The sequence below is a fragment of the Schistocerca americana genome, chromosome 2 (assembly GCF_021461395.2).
Source record: "Schistocerca americana isolate TAMUIC-IGC-003095 chromosome 2, iqSchAmer2.1, whole genome shotgun sequence".
NCBI lineage: Eukaryota > Metazoa > Arthropoda > Insecta > Orthoptera > Acrididae > Schistocerca > Schistocerca americana.
In genome coordinates, this window is record NC_060120.1 from 294,516,182 (window position 1) to 294,540,347 (window position 24,166).

Consider the following 24,166-nt stretch of genomic DNA (forward strand, 5'->3'; position numbering starts at 1 on the left):
CGTGAATAACAGATGACGGAGGAAAGAAGGACATAAAAAGTGGACTAGCATAGGTAAATATGGCCTTAATCGGAAGAAGAAATTTCCGAGAATTTACGCCTGGAACAAAGAATTGTATGGTAGTGAATTGCGGACTGTGGGAAAATCGGAAATGAAGAGAACTGAAGTGTTGTGAATGTGCTGCTGTAGGAGGATGCTGAATATTAAGTGGACTGGTGAAGTGTGAGGGGAACATGTGGAAGAAGAAGTGATGGATGGCAAAACGTGTGCTGAGACATTAGGGAGTAATCTCATTGCTGCTAAATGGAGCTGTAGAGGGTATAAATGTAGAGAAAGGAGGAGGATGGAACACACAGGGTAAGTAATTGAGGACGTAGGTTACCTGTGCTACTGTGAGATGAAGAGGTTGGTGCAGGAGAGGAATCATTGGCGGGTGGCATCAAACAAGACTGATTAAAAAAACTAAAGAATAAGAAGTAAAATTAGCAGAAAAGAAGGCAAATGCATTAAAGTTCCCAGTTATGAAGGTGGTGTAAAACTTGTCATGAGCAGTTTGGTTGGCAGTAGAAATCCTTACCCCAACTATCTGGCATGTTGCCTGTGTGGTGGCTTGAAATCTGTGCTGGCAGAAGGGGTGTGTAGGAGTGCTTTCTGCCCGGTGATGGGCCTCCCAATGCGTTTTAGACAGTGACCACACAAAGCACAACCTTCATTTTTGTAGGAGTCTTGATAGGCTGACATTTTTTTTCTAGAAATTCTATTCACCCAATTACGGTAAATATTGGGATACCGATGTATGTGTACAACCGAACTTCATTCGTGTTGAAACATTGTTGTAGGATGTTAATTTTTCACTCTCCAGTGGTGTATTTGGAAACATGAAACATAACGTCTTCCTCGCAACTCTTACTGATCGGTAGAGTGTGGACGTAGATATAAAAACAACAAGCAGTACTGTCCATTCGCAGCACATTCTTATGTGGTGCTTTCAGAGTTGAGATTAGAGGGTATTCCGCATAGGAAGACTAATCACAAAATTCCCATTCATCTTCTATTTACTCTCAGATGTAAATTTAGCAACAACACCACAAAGTAGAAGCAGAGCCTACAACGCAGGCATTCACGGCCGATTCTTGAGCCCTTGGTGAAGTTTGTTTTGTGGACATAATGCATTGGCCAAAGCCACGTTCCTCTACGTAGCGTTTCCTCTTACAAATACTGGAGACATCATCAGAGGCTATGAAGACTAAGACATCACCTTCAAATTTAAGCAGGCTCTCCAGTCCCAACAATTTATACGTATTCACTCAACCGTCGGGTCGTGACGTCATCATACAGCTGCTTACGTTTGCCGAGTCGGACCGAATGTGTTACGCCGCGTGTAGTGGCGCAGAGTTAATGCTGTCTGCTTTTTTCAGCACTAATTGCAACAACTTGTCTCATTTTAATACTTCTTTTTTTCCGTTAAATCTGATTTTTTGCTTCTGAATTTCCATAGCCTGTCTGTACATGGTAGCATAGTAATGACTGGATCTTTATAAAACTAAAGCATCGGACATATGAATTAGGTGGTTCTCTAATGCAAAGGCGTGTCCTGCTTGTGATGATTTATCCGTGTTTCCTACTTCACAACTGCTCTTCTGTTCCTTGATCGGGCAGTTAATCGTTCTCTTTGCGGTACGCATGTGCACTGAGATAACAGAAGTCTTGGGATACCCCCAAATATCGTGTCGGACCTCCTCCTGCCTGACATAATGATACAACCCGACGTGGCACGTACTCAACAAGTCGTTGGAAGTCCACTGCATAAATACTCTGCCGCGCTGCCTCGACACCAGGCCATAATTACTAAGGTCTTGCCGGTGCAGGACTTTCTGCGCTGACAGATCTCTCGATTATGTCCCATAAATGTTAGACTGGATTGACGTCGGGCGATATGGATCACCAAATCTTTCTCTAGAACTGTCGAGAATGGTTTTGAAATCAGTTTTGGCTCGGTGTCATTACATCGTTGTTTGGTAACATGAAGCCCAGCAACGGCTGCAAATGACATGCAAGTAGCCGAACATAATGGGAGCAGAGGACCCCAGTCCATTCCATATACACACTGCTCACGCCATTGCGGAGCCACCAACAGCTTGCACATGCCTCATTGGCAACTTGGGGCCATGGCAGCGTAGGGTCTGCGCCACACTCAAACCCTACCATCATTCGGTCCAACCGGTAAGGTCACGAGCCCTGGAGAGGCGCTGCAATCGGCGTCAAGCTGTTACCAAAGGCACTCGCGTCGATCGTCTGCTGCCCTATTTCATTAACGCCAAATTTCGCTGCACTATCCTGAAGTACACGTTCGTCGTACGTCCTACATTGATTTCTGCGATTATTTTACGAAACGTTGCGTGTCCGTTGGCTCTGACAACTCTGTGCATACGTCGCTGCTCTCGGTCGTTGTCCGTGGTAAAAGGTACTGCGTGAAATTTGGTATTCTCGACATATATTTGACGCTGTGGACCTCGAGATATTGCGTTTCCTGATGATTTACGAAATGGACTGTCGCATGCAACTAGATCCCTCAGGACCTCAGTTCGTCAGCGCATCTGATATGGCATCATGTCTTATCGCCGAAATATTGTGTCTGTTGGACACTATGGTCCGGCAGTACACCCGTGGACTGTTTGAACCGGGACGTTCATTCCAGCATTCTCGCTGACCAAATATTCCTCAAGAGAACAATCCGGAAACTCCAGTCCTGCAAGATGACAACAGGCGATTTCGCAGTGCTGCACGCATATGTTCCCGGGCTGGCGAACACTCGGGCACGGCATCGCGACCAGACGAGCACGCCATTTCCCCTAACCTTAATGCTGCAGACAATCCGCGGTACTATTTGGAACAGTGGCTGCAACACGGCAGATAAAGAGTCCTGGACACTGGCGGCTCTACGGCTTCTTATTGCTAATAAATGGTTTCAGGGCGATATGGGGTATGTCAATGAATTTTCAGTACTCTTCCCTCACTGAACTGACTGCGTTATCAAAGGTAGGGATGGTGACACTGGAATGTCTTAGCTTGATGCTTCAATCAATAGCTGGCTTCTAGATGATTATCTTACCATAACATAATGATGTGTGTACAGCAGGCAACGTGTAACTTTAGTATCTGTCTCACGGTGCAGAGTTTTGACCCTCGGGTTGTTTTTTTTCTCCATCATAATTAATTTACGAGGGTGAGTCATATGAAAAGCTTAAATATCTTTTTTAAATATTAGTTATTCTGCAGAAGTGGTACAATGCTGTATCATTTTTCAACATAATCTCCCCCACCCTCAGGTCAAGTCCTCCAGCGCCTATGAAGTGCATAAATTCTTTTGGAAAAAAATTCTTTTGGTAGTCCGCGCAACCACTCATGCACCGCGTGGCGTACCTCTTCATCAGAACAGAACTTCTTTCCTCCCATTGCGTCTTTGAGTGTTTCAGACATATGGAAATCACTTGGGGCAAGGTCTGGTGGCACTCAAAATCCAGGTCTGTGATTGTTGCAACTGTTGTACGGGTGGTGTGGGGCATTGCATTGTCATGTTGCAGGACACCTGCTGACAGCAATCCACGTCGCTTTGATTTGATTGCAGGCAGCAGATGATTTTTTAGGAGATTTGTGTATGATGCACTGATGACAGTGGTCCCTCTAGGCATGTAATGCTCTAAAATGACGCTTTTTTCGTCCCAAAAGAGTGTCAGCATAACCTTCCCTGCTGATGGTTCTGTTCGAAACTTCTTTGGTTTTCGTGATGAGGAATGGCGCCATCCCTTGCTCGCTTCCTTCATTTCCTGTTGGTGGAGGTGAACCCAGGTTTCGTCCCCAGTAACGATTCTTGCAAGGAAGCCATCACCTTCTCGTTCAAAGTGCCGAAGAAGTTCTTCACAAGCATCAACACGTCGTTCTCTCATTTCAGAGGTCAGCTGCCGTGGCACCCATCTTGCAGACACTTTGTAAAACTGGAGCACATCATGATAATGTGGTGTGCTGACCCTGTAAACACGCTGCAATGCCATTCAGTGTCACCAGGTGGTTTTCCTTAACTATGGCTTCAACTGCTGCAATGTTCTATGGAGTCACAACTCTTTGTGCCTGACCTGGACAAAGAGCATCTTCAACGGAAGTCATACCATTTGCGAATTTCCTCCTAAATTCGTAGACTTGCTGATGTGACAAACATACATCACCGTACTGAACCTTTATTTGTGGATGAATTTCAATAGGTTTCACACCTTTACTACGCAAAAACCGAATAGCAGAACGCTGCTCTCCCATGGTGCAAGTCGCAAGTGTGGCGGCCATCTTTATAGTGATACTGCGACGGTATGTGTGCATCTGCACTATGCTGCCACCTACTGGCCATTCTGCACGCTGTTTGTAGCCCGCTTACCAACTTACACGATAACGGCGCGAAATTCCGATTTGTTAATACAAATTTAAGGTTTTCGTTTGACTCACCCTCGTACTTACTGGAGTTTTGTGTTGACTTTGCGACTGAGTTAGAGGTGCCAACGACGTCCCAGTATAGCACTTCTGATGTCATCTTTAACAACAGTTTACTTTCAATAATTGTCGATAACATGGCTGCAAGCCACGCAGGGTAGCCGCGCGACCTAATGCATCTTGCCACTGTCCGCGCGGCTCCCCCGTCGGAGGTTCGAATGAGTGTCTGTGTTGTCCTTAGCGTAAGTTAGTTTAATTTAGATTAAGTAGTACGTAAGCTTAGGGACCGATGACCTTCGCAGTTTGGTCACGTAAGACCTATCCACAAATTTCCATGGCTGCAAAATAGTGATCTACATTCAGTTTTAATAAAGTTAGCTGTCTCTTTCGGCAAAACAGTAACTGACTTCACTTTCTGAACATCACCTTCAAAGCGTTAAGAGCCTCCTTCAGCAACCTACGGAGACAGATAGTGGAGCGGGAAGTCTGCCTCGAGGCACGTTCGTCGACTGCTGAGTGGCCGCTGTCATCACTAAAGACGCTGTCAAGAGGGACTGAGTTGCTTACCGGTGTGTCATCAGGAGTGTTTAATGACAAATATTAGTCTCGGAAAACAGGAAAAGCAGGTTAGAGAATACAGAACAGGTTAAGGAGGAGGAGAAGAGCGTCAGATGTGGCGTTAGTGGTTGTGACATACGTACCCCTGTACTGGGCAGGAGTCGAGGCAGTCGGCGGGGACGACACACAGGAGGGCCAAGGCTACTTGGTTGGCCTCCCGCAGCGTGAGGCGGCGCATCGCCACCAACAACTCAACGCACAGCTGCTGCTCCGCGTGCGGCAGCTGTCTGTCCCTCCAGCTGCTCTGCGCCAGACGCGTAACAATAGGCAACGCGGCGGACGGTGTCTTGAAGGCCTCGCACTGTGTGGCCAGCTTATATCCATCTGAAAAACATTGTTCATTCAGCTCGAGGTTTCACACTGACTGCTCAAACAGGTTTTCATTGACTACTTCTGCCTACACCAACACTAATCGCCCCTGAATTTGCGACAGCATGAAAACGGCAGTCAACAAACGTCCACGTGGCACAAGGTGTAACACGTGTTTCGACAGGCAAATGATCGGCACTCGAGTTGACTCTCGGCACAGCGACCGTTGTCGTGACTTCCCTCGATGCGTCAGGCGATGGAAGCGCACACAGTCAGTGGCGGGACACCGTCTCGACGCAGTTTCTTCAGATGACTTCTTGTTCTGATTTCAGCATCCCAATGGATAAATACAAGTCTGGAGACCCCAAGGTGGGTGAAGGTTTTCCAGTCGTATTCATTGTCCCCAAGGACACTCACTGCCCGGCGTCATTGTATCGCTTAGTAGGGGAATAAAGAGAGGTCTGGCGCAATTCTGATATTAAATTAATTAATTATATTGATGTTTTAATTGAACCCTCCCCCTCTAGGAAATCCTCACCCCACTGGAGGATTCCTGTCCCTCGGCAAAATCCCCAGCCTCCCCCCCCCCCCCCATCCCGATTTACACCTCGCCTCCCCAGCCCCACCCCCGCCGCTCCCAGAAAAAAATTGGCGAGAAAATTATCTCAGTTTCTACTTAGCTGTTCGACTGGGAGGATACCCTGACACAAATTGAAATCAGTCTCAATTACATAGCAGAGGATATATTGTTTAAAATTTCTGGCAGATTAAATCTGTGTGCCGAACCGAGACTCGAACTCGGGATCTTTGCCTTTCGTGGGCAAGTGCTCTACCAACTGAGATACCCAAGGACGACTCACGCCCCATCCAAACAGCTTTACTTCTGCCAGTACCTCGTCTCCTACCTTCCAGACTTAACAGAAGCTCTTCTGCGAACCTTGCAGAACTAGCAGTCCTGAAAGAAAGGATATTGCGGAGACATGGCTTAGCTACTGTTAAGTTTGGAAGGTAGGAGACGAGGTACTGGCAGAAGTAAAGCTGTGAGGACGGGGCATGAGCCGTGCTTGGGTAGCTCAGTTGGTAGAGCACTTGACCGTCAAAGGCAAAGGTCCCGAGTTCGAATCTCGGTCCGGCACACAGTTTTAATCTGCCAGGAAGTTTCATATCAGCGCACACTCCGCTGCAGAGTGAAAATCTCATTCTGGAAACATCCCCCAGGCTGTGGCTAAGCCATGTCTCCGCAATACCCTTTCTTTCAGGAGTGCTAGTTCTGCAAGATTCGCAGAAGAGCTACTGTTAAGGTTGGAAGGTAGGAGACGAGGTACTGGCAAAAGTAAAGCTGTTTGGACGGGGCGTGAGTCGTGTTTGGGTATCTCAGTTGGTAGAGCACTTGCCCGCGAAAGGCAAAGATCCCGAGTTCGCGTCTCGGTCCGGCACACAGTTTTAATCTGCCAGGAAGTTTCATATCAGTACACACTCCGCTGCAGAGTGAAAATCTCATTCTGATACATTGTTTATTTGTAAAATTAAAATGCATATTCTTTATTTAATCAATTTCTGAGAGACATGTCTGTGAAGCTCTCCATTTGGTGGAAAAAGCTCGTATTCTTCGCTGTTTATTTAATTTTCGTAGGGCAAGTGTTGTAAAATACTTCAAAAAATTATCAACATGTCAAGAATTACTTAAATATTAAAATAGGTCGCTTTTTGCGACAGCTCATGCAATACAACCGCGAAATTGTCGTTATCACCAACAATTCACTACATGCAATTACACTGCTACACGTCACAATCGTAACAGTAAATAAATTCTGTCCAGACATATCTGTGTGTGTCTGTGTTGAGACGCCATGATCGGCCTCATTTTAACTCTTCCGTCGGGAGGGTGAACTTGGAGTTGGAGTGGTTGCTTAGGACGGATATTGGGTCCCATATTGGTTTGATTCCTGTGGATGCTATCGATATGTGGGACTACACTAGGCATGACCTTCACCTCAGTAGGAAAGGGAAAGCTGTCTGGGTTGATTGCAGAAAACTTAAGGGGGGATACTGTCACAAGTGGTAAAATACCAGTGGTCACAGGTGTCAGAGGGATGCCTTTTTTGGGATGGGAAAGGGGAAAAAGAAAACGAGTTTTAAGAGAGATTGGCAGATACACTCAGTTTGAGAAAACAGATGAACAGGAGTCATATTTTAACATACAGCCTCCATTTAAACAATGTTTAACACAAAGTAATCAGAAACTGCCAGTTCATCTTCGCCAAAGCAGTTATAATCCCATTAGTATGCAGTATCAGTTTTCTTTATTACACCAGAACATTCTGGAACTCAGAAATAAAGTTGATGAACTACTCACTTGTATTGATGAAATGAATTCATCTAACCAAATTGACATAATCTGCCTCTCTAAACATCAAGTGACCATTGGTATAGATATGTTAGACATTTCAGGATTTAAGCTAGCTTCCTACTTCTGCAGAGTAGATATGGGCGGAGGAGGAGTTGCCACATTTATTAAAAACTGCCATTGACATTAATAAATTCTGTTTAGAGCAGCATCTAGAAGCATGTGCAACAGAAGTAGAGTTCCATAACAGAACCTATATAATAGTAACTATCTACCGAGCACCTGCAGGAAATTATAATCTATTCATAAATCATCTATAACCTCTTTTGGGTTATTTAATAGGCAGAAACAAAGAAATTTTGATTGCTGGTGACTTTAATACAGACTTTCATATACAATCTTCCAGGAAACATTTACTGCAGTTAGTAATGTTGTCTTTCAATCTAACTCACACTGTAAGCTTTCCAACTAGGATCACTAAATGCTCAAGGGCAGCCATTGATAACATTTTATAGACAAATCAAAGGAACAAAATCATAACATAAAACCGGTAATAAATGGACTATCAGATCATGACATGCAGATCCTTGTTTTAGATGTAAATTCTAACCAGATTATCAAGACTGCTAAATCTGAGTACCGGAGAGTAGTCAATCAACCAAAAATTGAGTGTTTTAGAAGACTGCTCTAAAATATGAATTGGAAAGATGTTTGTAGTGCTCATGACGTGAATAAAAAATATAACAAATTCATGAACACTGTCAGTACCATGTTTGAAAACTGTTTTCCTCTAAAAGTGACTCAAATTAAACAGAAGCCTATAATAAAACCATGGATTACACAAGGAATAAAGATTTCCTGTAAGACAAAAAGGAAAATGTACCTGTCGACCAAGGATAGCTCCAACGCTGATGATTAAGCTAAATACAAGGAATACTGTAAAATATTAAAAACGTAATTCAGACATCTAAACAAATGCACTACAAGAAGAAGATAGCAATGTCAGGGAACAAAATAAAAACAATATGGGATATAGTGAAAGAGGAGACTGGTAGAACCAGAAAGGAACAGGAGTAAATAGCATTAAGGGTAGATGACACATTAGTAACCGATGGGTATAGTGTGGTAAATGTATTTAACAAGTACTTTATATCCGCTACTGATGGAATTGGATTGTCAGGATCAGTAAATAATGCCCTTGAATATCTGAAACTAGCCTTTACAAATAGCTTCAGGTACATGAATGTGTCACTCACGTCACCAAAAGAAATAACTTCCATAATAAAATCTTTAAAAACAAAGCATTCTAGTGGTTACGATGAAATATCAACAAAGTTAATTAAGGCATGTTCTTGTGAGTTTTGTACAATTCTAAGTCACTTGTGTAACCAATCAATTATAACTGGGACATTTCCTGACTGGCTAAAATATGCAGATTTTAAGCCTCTATTCAAGAAAGGGGATAAATAGATACCATCAAACTACAGACCGATTTCACTTTTGCCAGCATTCTCAAAAACCTTAGAAAAAGTAATGTACAGGCAGCTTCTCAACCATCTGACCACAAATAACATATAATCGAGAACACAGTTTGGATTTCTGAAGGGTTCTGATATCGAGAAGGCTATTTACACCTACAGTGAAAATGTACTTAATTCATTGAATAACAAATTACAAGCAGCAGGTATTTTCTGTGATTTGTCAAAGGCATTTGATTGTGTGAACCACAACATTCTTTTAGATAAATTAGAATCCTATGGTGTCACAGGCAGCACTGCAAAATGGTTCAAGTCATACCTCGCTAACAGGAAACAAAGGGTGTCAGTGCAAGGGACTAGTAAATTAAGTCATCAGTCATCATCAGAATGGGAAGAAATTTCATGTGGTGTCCCACAAGTATCCATTTTAGGGAGATTGCTTTTTCTTGTGTCCATTAATGATCTCTCATCAGTTACACTGCCAGAAGCAGAGTTCGTTTTGTTTGCAGATGACACAAGTATTGCAATAAATAGTATGTCGAGTGTAGTTCTAGAAGGATCTGATAATGACATTTTCATAGATATTAATAAATGGTTTAAAGCCAACTCACTGACATTAAACTTCGAAAAGACTCACTATATGCAATTCAGAACCTGTAAGAGGTTTCCACCCAGCATATGGATGAAGTATGAAAAAGAGCGGTTAGAAGAGGTTGACAGTCTTAAATTCCTGGGATTACAACTTGATAATAAATTCAGTTGGGAGGAGCACACCACAGAACTGCAGAAACGCCTTAACAAATCTGTATTTGCAATTCGAGTGTTAGCAGACATAGGCGACATAACAATGAAAAAGCTTGCATACTTTGCCTATTTTCATTCCATAGTGTCATGTGGTATAATATCCTGGGGTAACTCTTCAAATCAAACGAAAGTTTTCAGAGTCCAAAAGCATGTAATACGTATTATTTGTGGAGTAAATTCACGGACGTCCTGTAGAAACCTCTTCAAAGAATTGGGTATACTAACAACTGCCTCTCAGTATATTTACTCCTTAATGAAATTTGCCCTAAATAATATATCTCTTTTTCCAACAAACAGCTCAGTTCATACATACAGGACTTGAAAGCACTTACCTTAGTTCAAAAAGGGGTCGAGTACTCAGGAACACTCATCTTCAATAATTTGCCAGCAAACATAAAAATTTTAGTTACAAATAAAGATCAGTTTAAGAGAAGCCTGAAAGACATACTAGTGGCCAACTCCATCTACTCCATTGACGAATTTTTTAATAGAAACAAATGATGTATTGTATATACTCATACTATTAGTATTGTTATTTCAGCTTAAAAAAATAAAAGTGACATGTTCCACATCCACGAGGATTTCCTCAGTACGGATCTATGGAACGAAAAACTAATCTAATCTAATCGAAGCACCACTCCTTTGTCGTCATCTTGTGGCCACTGAATAAATCTCACTTTGATGGGGTCTGCCGACTTGTACTTGTTGAATAAAAGACATTTCCTGGAAAGAGTAGTCACTAACAATATAGTTCCTGCACGCTGTCTGAAGGAGGGTCTTCCGGATTCAATCACCCCTCCATCCCCAGAAATGTTTGAGCCAGTAGACCTGAAGTGGTAACTTCAAAGACCTGCCTAGAAAGAACGACAAAGAATGCTCTGTTTTCTGTCTCCACACACAAGCACCAGCTTCAAAGGCATCGAGAAAAGTTGTATGGCAAACACCAGGACACTGACCTTGGCGGTAATGTAGCTGAGAACCAATTTTCCAGGGAGGACTGGTGAACACTCCCAAAGACATTCCTGGAACGTGGACCTTGTGAACGATGTCCATCCCCAGAACTAGCTAATGCTGAAAAAAGAGTTCCTGGAAGAGGAACAACTGGTTGGTATGCGTTCTGTGAGTCACCACCCATCGTGTGTCCAAACTTAGTGATTAGTGTCCTCCCCCCCCCCCCCCCCCTGTACAAGCATTCCTACTTATTCCCACCAAGTTAGTGGATGGAGCTTGAGTCTATATCAACCCTACCTCCTCCACAGTCGTTTTCACTCTGCTCTAGTCTGTAGCTATGTTCAGTTGTTTCTTCTAGTTCTCTACGTCTAGCACCTTCATTAAGGCTCAGCATCTTCTAGCAGCATCAGCAGCGTCAGTGGCAGTGCTAAATGTCCGAGGCAATACTTGGAGAAACTGCCCTGTAATGACATACTTTTGTGGCGAGTCTGAGTCTTCAGATGAGATGTCGATCAATACTTTCACTGTTTCGTTGCTCCTAGTGTTCAGATATCGTTAAAACGGATTTAGTAGCTAGTGTTTATGTGTAAAGGAGAACTGAAAAAAACATAAATTTCATCACTTTGAATTTAGTGTGGTCAGGGCTCGATATTTCTGAAACAGTGTCATATTCGACGCAGCATCCCTAACCAGAACAGTCCTATGTCATATTTCCTGTGTAGAGCCACCCTCTTTCTGAACCACTGAGCACAGGTAGACAAAGTGTTCAACTTCTTCATATTCTGATACTAGATAAGTAGCTGGTAGTGGCTGTCTATTATCATGATCTTTGTGTTTTTCTTATTAATTGACATTCCAAGTTTCTCGCTTTCTCTCTTAACTTTGCCCAGTAGTTCCTCGTAGTTCCTTCATTTCTACATGTGATTCTGCGCAAAGTGTGGTGTTCTCAACAAATCTTAAATTACTGACTCTTCATCCTCCAAATCAGATCTCAACATGTCAGCCAGCGATGACTTTTTCTTATAACGTATTTACTACAGATGTTAAATAAAACCATTGACAGAATGCTCTCCTATCTAACTTCTTTACATGATCCAAAAGGACTTGAAATAGTTTCGCATAGTATGATTACTGTCCACTATTAGAGTAAAAATTTCTGATAAATGTAGTAAGATGACCAGTAACGCCCGTTTCTGCTGGTGCGTTACGCAGCTCTTCCAGCTCGTGGCTCGAAGGATCTTGTTGGTTTCTTAATTTCATTGAACAGGCACATGGTCTTATTGCAGTCACGGAGTTTCTCAATTCTCTCACATCTTTCATTGTCGAATTTAGTTTTGCCTCTTCAGCGGCTCCTCTGTATTAGAGCGATAACTTGAGGTATTGCTGAGTTCCCTGTAATCCCTTCATCTTGCCAAATGATCATGAGTAAGTCAGTTATTTTTATTCTTCACTTTTTTGTTGTCATTGACTGCTTCCTAGCTGTTTTAACTAATGTCTCCTTCAGAAAATTCCATTTCTCTGCGTATGTCACGGGATCTAACTGACTGATCGAAAGTGTTTCTTAGATTCCCACAAATTTCAATTTCAGACTTTTTCTCTAACCTTCTTGCTTTTGGAGGTGCACCTTCACATTTTGACAGTTTTAGTCTCAGTGCACGAATAGAAGCTAACGGTCGGTGCCCAGTCGGCACCAGAGAGAGTCTTAATGTTTTTAACTGAGGATATCCACCTTAAGCTGGTCAAGGAATAATCTATCAGATTACGGTACATTCCATCTGGTGAGTTCCAGGTGTAAAGCCTTCGTGGATAGTGTTCGAAGCAGGTATTGATTACAACAAACTATTTTCCTGACAGAACTGAATCAGTCGATCTCCACGATCATTCCTTTTGCCCAAACCATGAAGCGAAGTAGTTTACTAAGTAGCTCCTACTTCCCTACTTCAGCATTTAAATCTCCTTGCACTATGGTAAGTTCCTTTTTGTATTAAACGCTGTCGACTGTGAAATCAAGATGCCCTCACAGTATGTTTGTTTCAATTAAGCACTGTGAGCTTCATAGTAAGATACATCTGTTATTAATAAACGTAATTCAGTTGTGAGTGGAAAAGAACTTACGCTGCTAGACAAAGCGGAGATTGCAACAGGATCATGTCTGATGACCGTCTGAGTCACGTGGCGTGGTCCATAGCCCACTGCGTAGTTTCATATCACTTGGTGGCCACTCTCGGGAGAGCCTCTACCAGCTATTTATTCTGCAAAATTTGAGTTTTCTGGACTGGAAAAATGTTACAATTACGGCCAATGACCTAGGCCATTCCCTCACATTTCCTATGGAAAAAAAGAATTTTGGTCATTAATAACTGTAATTACAGTCAGGCAAGTTTGGTGCCCCCTTCTCCACGAAATCCCCGGGCTGTACGACTCGGTGTAGGCAGGGTGCTCCCCATGTAGCGGGTCCCGCCCCAAGTCGCATCTTCTAGGGTTTCTCAAGCCTTGCCTTGCTATGTATTAAATAGTTATAGCCTCTTGTAATCGCTATATTCATTTTGAAATGATGTGTATGTAATGTCTGAATCTCTGTAATTATGCAAAAAATCTAGTTATAGGAGGTACCTGAAAGGTGCTATTATGAGAATGTACCTCGCAAGATCTCCAGTAAGATGATTTGGTAATGTAGAAACTACTCGTCGTATTTGGCAGCCTATCACCTCCACCTATACTCAGACTCCTGGATAACGCATTGGGCTGAACGAAGATGGCAATTACACAGCCTTTCTAAATCGTACTTCATGACATCGCCTCTCTGGCAACAGCTCGACAAAATTCATTGACCCACAAGTTTGAAAATGAGATACGGCATATGTCAGGCAATCCACCGCTCAGTGATTCAAAACTGCACGGGGGACTGCTTAGTGTCAACCCATACTGTGCGAAAGAGTACTTACCCACATCAGAACAGTAGGCCATCCATATCAGTTTTTCACCGCCTCTGATAATGCTGTTCAGTTCATCGCCGTCGTGGGAAAGGTTATCGTAGTGTTGGGCGAGGTGGCCGCAGACACAGTCGAGCAACGCGATGTCGTTCGCCACCATTATAGTCAGCATCAACGCGGCTGCTTCCGCCAGAGGCATTGTCGGCTGTCGATGGTGAGATGGACACGCTCGCAGTGCGGGTCACGGGCAGCGCAGCCTCAGTACAGCGACAGGCGTGACGGATGTCTTTCCGCAGGAAGATTAAACCACAGGATGCGCGACGTCTCCAGTCCGACTCGCAGCCGTGTTCCTTTTTGCTTTGAGCGTGACCAGCTGCCCACACACAGACTCAAAGAGAAGTATTCTTTCGTTTGATGAGTACGTCCGCCACATGTTTTTAGGGTGAGAGCCAGATACGACTTGTGGGAGAGATCTACAAATGCTGATCTATTATACCCACACAATAATTGCATTTAGTACTGAATTACGAACTGACATACTGTACATAGCTGAACTCATAGTAAAAACAAAACTGTTGACCACAATGACTGATGATGAAAATTGTTGTTGTTGTTGTAGTCTTCAGTCCTGAGACTGGTTTGATGCAGCTCTCCATGCTACTCTATCATGTGCAAGCTTCTTCATCTCCCAGTACCTACTGCAACCTACATCCTTCTGAATCTACTTAGTCTATTCATCTCTTGGTGTCCCTCTACAATTGTTACCCTCCACGCTGCCCTCCAATACTAAATTGGTGATCCCTTGATGCCTCAGAACATGTCCTACAAACCGATCCCTTCTTCTAGTCAAGTTGTGCCACAAACTTCTCTTCTCCCCAATCCTATTGAATACCTCCTCGCCGGCCGGTGTGGCCGAGCGGTCCTAGGCGCTTCAGTCTGGAAGCGCGCGACCGCTGCGGTCGCAGGTTCGAATCCTGCCTCGGGCATGGATGTGTGTGATGTCCTTAGGTTAGTTAGGTTTAAGTAGTCGTACATTCAAGGGAACTGATGACCTCAGATGTTAAGTCCCATAGTACTCAGAGCCATTTGAACCATTTGAACCAATACCTCCTCATTAGTTATATGATCTACCCATCTAATCTTCAGCATTCTTCTGTAGCACCACATTTCTAAAGCTTCTATTCTCTTCTTGTCCAAACTAGATATCGTCCATGTTTCACTTCCATACATGGTTACACTCCATACAAATACTTTCAGAAACGACTTCCTGACACATAAATCTATGCTCAATGTTAACAAATTTCTCTTCTTCAGAAACGCTTTCCTTTCCATTGCCAGTCTACATTTTATATCTTCTCTACTTCGACCATCATCACTTATTTTGCTTCCCAAATAGCAAAACTACTTTACTACTTTAAGTGTCTCATTTCCTAATCTAATTCCCTCAGCATCACCCTACTTAATTCGACTACATTCCATTATCCTCGTTTTGCTTTTGTTGATGTTCATCTTATATCCTCCTTTCAAGACACTATCCATTCCGTTCAACTGCTCTTTCAAGACCTTTGCTGTCTCTGACAGAATTACAATGTCATTATTTTGTAGGAAATACACCGATGAGGGGAAACGTCAAGACCGTTGACCACGGCGAGAGTGAGTACCATCAGGTGTCGCTGTGGCCACGTAGCACACAGTAAGCGTAGTGATGCAACGAGGTGGTAACTGACCGCAAGAAGACCGCAGTGCGACGCCCGTTCGTTGAGTGAGCAAATCCGTGACGGCACCTGGGGGAAGGCAGGAGGCTGGGAGGTTGAAAGCTGCTCCTCCAGTCCGGAACACCCCTGCTACGGCGAGAGTTTCTCTTTTCCTCGAAGGAGTCGCTACAGAACGCGCGTCACTCTCGCTGCTCTCCTGTCTCCCTTCCCAACCTCGAGAAAAGGGAAGTTTTGAATCAACAGAGCAACTGTGGAAAGAGGCTACGGCGCAGAACGAGTATTACTAACTTTTCTAGCCTTTTTATTTTAGGAACTGTGTAAAGTGGTCATGTAATTTTGGTTTTTGTACGGCATCGATGCGCAAGTCAGAGAGAGAGAGAGAGGCAGAGAGAGAGACAGAGAGAGAGAGAGAGAGAGAGAGAGAGAGAGAGAGAGAGGGAGCAAGTTACGATATTGATAAACAACCCTTGGTTTTGCCGTGACACAGGCTTTGCCTCTGGGCAGTCTGGTACATTCTCAGTTGCAGTGTGGTAGATGACGAAGAAACACTAATGGCCATAAAAATTGCTACACCATGAAGATGTGCTACAGACGCGAAATTTAACCGACAGGAAGACAATGCTGTGATATTCAAATGATTAGCTTTTCAGAGCATTCACACAAGGTTGGCTCCGGTGGCGACACCTACAACGTGCTGACATGAGAAAAGTTTCCAACCGATTTCTCATACACAAACAGCAGTTGACCGGCGTTGCCTGGTGTAATGTTGTTGTGATGCCTCGCGAAAGAAGGAAAAATGCGTACCACCACGTTTCCGACTTTGATAAAGGCCGAATTGTAGCCTATCGCGATTGCGGTTTATCGTATCGCGACTTTGCTGCTCGCGTTGGTTGAGATCCAATGACTGTTACCAAAATATGGAATCTGTGGGTTCAGGAGAGTTATACGGAACGCCGTGCTGGATCCCAACGGCCTCGTACCACTAGCAGTCAAGATGACAGGCATCTTATCCACATGGCTGTAACGAATCGTGCAGTCACGTCTCGATCCCTGAGTCAACAGATGGGGACGTTTGCAAGAAAACAACCATCTGCACGAACTATCGACTATCAGCTCGGAGACCATGGCTGCGGTTACCGTTGACGCTGAATCACAGACAGGAGCGCCTGCGATGGTGTACTCTGCGACGAACCTCGGTGCGCGAATGGCAAAACGTCATTTTTTCGGATGAATCCAGGTTCTGTTTACAGCATCATGGTGGTCGCATCCGTATTTGACGACATCGCGGTGAACGCACATTGGAAGCGTGTATTCGTCATCGCCATACTGGCGTATCTCCCGTCGTGATGGTATGGGGTGCCATTGGTTGCACGTCTCGTTCGCATTGACGGCACTTTGAATAGTGGACGTTATATTTCAGATGTATTACGACCCGTGGCTCTACCCATCATCTGATCCCCGCGAAACCCTACATTTCAGCAGGATAATGCACGACCGCATGTTGCAGGTCCTGTACAGGCCTTTCTGGATACAGAAAATGTTCGACTGCTGCCCTGACCAACACATTCTCCAGATCTCTCACCAACTGAAAACGTTTGGTCAATGGTGGCCGAGCAACTGGCTCGTCACAATACTCCAGTCACTACTCTTGATGAACTGTGGTAACGTGTTGAAGCTGCATGGACAGCTGTACCTGTACACGTCATCCAAGCTCTGTTTGACTCAATACCCAGGCGTATCAAGGCCGTTAGTACGGCTAGAGGTGGTTGTTCTGGGTACTGATTTCTCAGGACCTATGCACCCAAATTGCGTGAAAATGTAATCACATGTCAGTTCTGGTACAATATATTTGTCCAGTGAATACCCGTTTATCATCTGCATTTCTTCTTGGTGTAGAAATTTTAATGGCCAGTAGTGTACTTAGGAGTGTTGCGCGGACTTGTATGTGTTGGATGAAGAAAGGATAGCAAGGATATTTACGACGAGTACATTGAAAATGAAAGGGATTTTGAATACTGTCGTTATTTTTGGAGAGAAGAAGTTTCTAGGTAAGACTGCAGCATTGCGCAGACATCAGTAACTATTTTCAGCTATTTAACTTGCTCAGAGCTGAGAGAAAGGTCACACTACCTCCCTGAGTCATGTATTTGATAGCAACTACATAATCTTTGTCGTTCTTTTTATAGAAATTCTCTGTTAACTACGTATCTTTTTCAGAATCATTGTTCACAATGTTAAGCGTGGTACTGTTGAGACGAGTGTTGTGTCTAAAGATAATTCAAAGTATTATTCAGTATTTTTGGATATATATTTCATTCTAAAATCGTTATCTCGGCATATCATTTTGTTGGAACAGTTGCTCTCCTCACCCCACTGTTCATCATTACGCATTACCACAAGCAACAGTCTGACTATGTATTTTGAAACAGGAATCTAACTTAGCCGCCGACAGCTTGCTGTCTGCTGTTGTGCTTTCGACAAATCTGCAACAATGTTGTGAAGACGCGAGGTAAGTGGAAATTTTATTTAGGACCAGATAATTGTTTTAATTCCGTTACGCATTTAATGCAGAGTCAAGCTACATTCAGATCAGTGACAGTTCAGTTCAAATTAGGTTCTGTAAAGTTGGTCTAAACATCAAAGAGCAACAAAATGTAGGGAGCTACTTAGTAAGGGAAAATTACTCAAACAGCCAAAGAAATAATTAAATTAAAAACAGGAGAAAAATAATAAAGTAATAAATTGTCGACCTATCTTCCAGGATAGTTCTTTTGATAATACGTAGTCAGATACTGGTCGATTTCTCGAAAGCAAAAACGTCGCGTCACTAATTTTACTAATATTCTACTTTTTTCAGGCAATTAGCTTAAAATTTTGTTTTCAGTTACTGTAATTTTGTATCGTGCGACGGTTACTGATTACTTTATTGCATAAACAGCTGGCATAATAGTGCAGGTTCTGTGTGGATTTCTTTCATTATTGAGTATCTGCATGCACAATAGTTAAGTTTTTATTTTTTGGTGGTCTGGTCGCCGTAGCAATTTTGTTTTTCCAAGAAATAGTGTTTCATCATGTTTAGTGCAACAGAAAGCAACATTAAAGTCTGTCGTAGCAAAAGACAACAGTGGGTGTTGCAAAATAAAGAGTCGGCACAGGATGAGATAAACCACCTTGAGCAGTTAGCAAATACCAGTAGCTTACGTGAGATTGCAGGAAATCCCCAATTATTAATCAGTTTAGCGTCCGTCCCCGGTAGCTGAGTGGTCAGCGCGACAGACTGTCAATCCTAAGCACCCGGGTTCGATTCCCGGCTGGCTCGGAGATTTTCTCAGCTCAGGGACTGGGTGTTGTGTTGTCCTAATCATCATCATTTCATTCCCATCGGCGCGCAAGTCGCCGAAGTGGCGTCAAGTCGAAAGACTTGCACCAGGCGAGCGGTCTACCCGACGGGAGGCCCTCGTCACACGACATTTATTTATTTAAGCAGTTTAGCGATCAATAATGAAACAGAACAAACGATGGGTAGTGAACACGGAAATTCTGAAGAGACGTCGGTTGGTGATAAGTCGCCACAGTCTAGAGAAAGCTTACAAAAGTTTCCACAGCTGTGCGGAAGCTAACAACAATTGGTAACAGACACGCCAGCATCAGGTTTTTGTTAATGTCTTTCGAACGAACACAACACACATTACCTTCAGTGAACAATTATATAGAACCATACTGCGCCCATCCTACAAATTTTCTAGAACTAATTCACCAGATGGCTAAGGAAACGGAAGAGGAAAATAGAAAATCGCCTAGGGGAGAAATAATAAAATCACAGGACGAGAATAGGAAATCACAGGAAGAAAACAGTAAATCACCTAGGGAAGAAATTAAAAATGGTGTTCAATCAACAATCAGCAGTTTTGCCACTAGATTACGTGATCTTGAAACAGAACACGAAAACTTGAAAACAAATCAGCGTATTATTAGCTAAATTCAATACTAATTCCGAGTGCGATAGTTACACAGATAAAAGAGAAGAACAAACATCTTAATACAACGGTAAAAGAAATTAGCGAACAAGTGGAAACTTTGACACTAAATTCTGAAGAACGAAAAGAACAGTTAAGCACAATTAAAGAAAAAGTTGATGACCTGAGAACGCAAATGGAACATGGCAAATGACACAATGCCAGTACAGTTTTCACACACAGCAGAATATCAGTCACTAATAAATTTTATAGAAAACCAAGAGAAAGTTAATCGGGACAATTAACGTTACAGGAACACTATTAATGAAAAAACGGACGAACGTCTTCAAATAAGATTAACCGCGACCATGAAAATGATGTATTTCACCGTGTACATCTTCATAAAACTTCGATGGCATACAAACGTATGTCATTTAGGCGATTTCTCACGAGAACAGTATCACACATCCAGATACGACAATGAATCGCCGATGTGGTGCATTAGAGAACAATCTGGTTCCCACAGAGATGGTAATTTCGATTAAAAACACTTTCTGACAGTAAGTAAATTCTAAGTTTTCAGGAATTATATCAACAAAATTCACACCAAAGCTCGGATTGGTCAGTTTCTATTTTCTTTACCACCAAATTGGCCACTTGAACACAAATTACAATTTCTCTGCGGTTACTTGAAAAATTAACATGCGGCAAGAATGCTCTCAATAGTGAGAGATTGCCAAAGTGTAATTGATTTCTATCGAGCATTTTTGTCAGCCCACTGGCAGCGGGCCACACAAGATCGAGTAAAGCATAACATTATAACGTTACGGAAGTTTCTGACTTCTCGTGCCCAGCAAAATACTTTGAAGACACGGTACGTATACATCAGTACTTATCAAAACCGTAGAGTCCGTCAGAGCTAATTCGCATTTGTTTAACAGTTACGTACACATTTGAGACATGCGATTTTGGCCGGCAGATATAAATATGACTTAGAAGTATTTCATATATTGCTCCAGGAATTGGAATTGGACAATGATAACGTCTTAACGAAAAGGCACAATAAGAATCACAACAGGAAGTATGATAAGCTTGACGCTTGTGTACCGTGTGAAAACCAAAATTATGAGAAGCCGTACAACAAACACAAACACAGAAACTATTACAAACGTGATAACTGACATCGTCCGTATGACGAATAATTCTTGCTGTTGAATAATGAACTCTGTGATAGAAGTAATTTCCGGATCTCTATGTACGCAATACCAGTCATCACAGAAACTACGGTAATAAGAACAGCCATAACCATGCACATGATAACAACCGAAATAGTCGGAGACAGTACCCTCACTCAGTTGGTAATCACACAAATTTTGAGTACACTTCGGGCAGATCGAATCCGCAAAATGCATGGCACAACTACAGTTCAAATGGCTCTGAGCACTGTGGGACTTAACATCTGAGGTCATCAGTCCCCTAGAACTTAGAACTACTTAAACCTAACTAACCTAAGGACATCACACACATCCATGCCCGAAGCAGTACTCGAACCTGAGACCGTAGCGGTCGCGCGGTACCAGACTGAAGAGCCTAGAACCGCTCGGCCACACCGGCCGGAGCACAACTACAGTTATGACTACAGTTATCCAAAAAGCAACCAACATAGTCAACACAATCACAGTAATTAATGTCATAAATCACAATCGGCGACGGATAGAAATAGGTGAAATTAGATCACCAAATCCACGAGATAATCAATGACGGGGAATAAATACAAGGGAATGACTCGCAACTCCGTCAGCAAGCAATTCCGTAGATCACACAAAACACGTCGCTGCCTAAACTTTGAACTTCGTGTGTTTTGAAGACGTTAGAGACATGTTACTGGAAGAAACTGATGAAAAACGAAACTCTGTAGTACATCCAATAATAAACATTTCCGTAGGCGACACTACACTTTCCGCTGTCCTTGACTCTGGTAGCCCTATTCCTGCGGTCAGTGACATTATATTTCACAAATTAATGACAACAACAGACTGTCCGACTCTACTTTTACGTAAGATAGAAATATAAGGAGCGATTTCCGGAACAAGTGTTCACGTGATGCATCAAACCAATTTAGGCTTTTTGTGTTAAGGCTATAAATTTTCGATGAATTTCTTGATTGTTCCTCCTTTGTCCGCTGAAGTAATACATGGAGTAGATTTTCTAAACAAATATGAAGCTGTTTTGAATTTCAATGACGCCGAAGTAGGAATGGAAGTGGAAGGTAAGTCAGTATCATAAACATTTCAAGACTGGATCTTGAAACAAGATGATGAAATAAACTGTTTATGTTTTTTTAATAGGTAAGGAATCGAAAATTCCATCCGAGTACTTTCATAATGACGCAAGTCGTGCACATACATTTCACGAGGAAGTGAACCTGGAAACCGATGTACATAGGCTCATTCAGGAAAAGGTGGACAGAGTAGAGCAATGTTCAGAATCTGAAAGAAAGGATCTTCTTGACTTTTGCGCACACATTCCATTATCTATACACGTCGTACATGAACAATTAAGGGTTTTCAATATAAATTCCAGGTCAACGAGCAGAATAAGTTTTACATTAAACCATACATCATTCCAGCTTGCAACGGAGAAAAGAGGAAGACAGAAACTCAGTCTATGCTTGAACAGGAAATCATAGAATCTGTGGTCAGTTTATATAACAGTCCCCTTACATATTGTGGAGAACAAAGATAGCTCGATTAGATTTGTATTAGATTATAGGCAGATTAACACTATCATTTCAACAGAAACAGGCAGATCACAAACTTTAGAAGAATTCTTGCAAAATTTCTATGGTGTGCAAATTTTAATTTCTGTAGACCTCATTGTATGTTTGTGGCAAGTACAGTTACACCCAAATTGTAGAAAAAATACTGATATCTTACGTTTTGGTGAGCGCTGCTAGTTTCGCAAATTACCTTTTGGCCTCAATATATCGTCAGCTGCCTTTATTCGTCGTTTGAACACTATTTTTCCTGACTACTTGAAAAGACACATAACATTCTATGTTGATTATATTCTTATAGCTTAAAAGCCTTGGTCAAAACATAACCGTATTGTGAGAAACTTTCCTTAGTTTAGCAAATTTTTGTCGCCGTTTTATAAATATGAAAATTCTGGCGGCTCCTAATTATGCTCTTTTACTGGAGAAAACACCATACCTCCCTGGGATTCAGAATTTGAAAGATGCACTTCTTAATGCTCCAATACTTGCTCGTCCTGACTTATCATGAAGCTTTTGCTTATCAACGGACTCATCAAAAATTGTACTTGGCGTCACCTATTCCAAGAATTTGAAGAGAATGGTGTAACTGAACTGAAAAGTATTGTTCCGGTATAACTACAAGTGCCAGCACGACGATGAAGAACGGAAGAGCAGAGGAGGCTGCGAGACGACGTCAGCCAATAGCACGCTGAATAGGACGACACTAAAACGGGGGAGGCATCTATACGAGAGGATATAAGCACCGCGCCGCGTAGCCGCGGCCGCAGTTGAAGACGAACAGACATACAACGCAACAGCAGTGACGTATGAACTTATGTTTTGTTTGCATTGAAATTGTATGTACCAAAAGACATTGATTATTTACATGTCACCATTTGCTTGCGACACTCTTTCGTGAATACGCGAAGTTAAGTATTGCCAATTTAACTTACTGTAGTAAACTCCATTGATATGATATAATTTAATTGTTGTCTAGCGATCTGATAAAACAGCTTCCTAGGCATCCTGTATTAGACGAGTGGGCAAGATACTACAAGTATAGCTTTTGGCAGTCGTGTCTCGTCTAAATCTGAAAGAAATTATTCATTAACCGAGTTGGAAGCATTGACAGTTATTTGGGCATTTTTTAAATTTCGGTTCTTCGAGTACTCCAGTTTTTAATTGCATCCAAACTAAACCGTGATCGTTTGAAACGATGGGCTTTGTATTTACAAGAGGTTAACTTCTCTGTTGTTCACATTCCTAGTACTCAAAATGTTAATGAAGTGACTCTAGATACGTTTGTACAGAAGTAATGCATCTTTACCTATGAATTTTTGTTTCGAAAGCTACCACTCATTGAAGTTTTACTAATGTAGTAACTTAAGTACTTTTTCATTCTAATAAAGCACTGTTTTGAAAAGATGGTTCAAATGGCTCTGAGCACTATGGGACTTAACTTCTGAAGTCATCAGTCCCCTAGAACTTAGAACTATTTAAACCTAACTAACCTACGGACATCACACACATCCATGCCTGAGGTAGGATTAGAACCTGCGACCGTTGCGGTGGCGCGGCTCCGGACTGTAGCGCCTAGAACCGCTCGGTGACTCAGGCCGGCACCGTTTTGAAAATATCTATAAACATTAAAGAAAGACACAATTTAATGGTATAATGTTGCATTTTGCGTCTTAATCTTTTCTTAGTAATAACGGTAAATTGCCACTGTCGTATACATATACGTCACTTCAAAATTTCGCGCATTTGGCAGGTGGCTGCTCAGACAGAATGCGCAGTGAAGAGGTTAATTATGGATACGCT

At 42.5% G+C, this 24,166-nt stretch overlaps 1 protein-coding gene across 1 annotated transcript in view; it reads right to left on the bottom strand.

The window, feature by feature from the left end:
• LOC124595363 overlaps positions 1-14,138 on the bottom strand; it is a 186,018-nt gene extending 171,880 nt beyond the window's left edge. Inside the window, exons 1-2 of the mRNA XM_047134082.1 lie at positions 13,932-14,138; positions 5,181-5,421 (exon numbers count right to left, since the gene is read on the bottom strand). The gene's annotated coding sequence lies outside the window, so the exon portion shown is untranslated. The remainder of the gene's footprint in view (positions 1-5,180; positions 5,422-13,931) is intronic.
• Between the last annotated feature and the right edge of the window lie 10,028 nt (positions 14,139-24,166).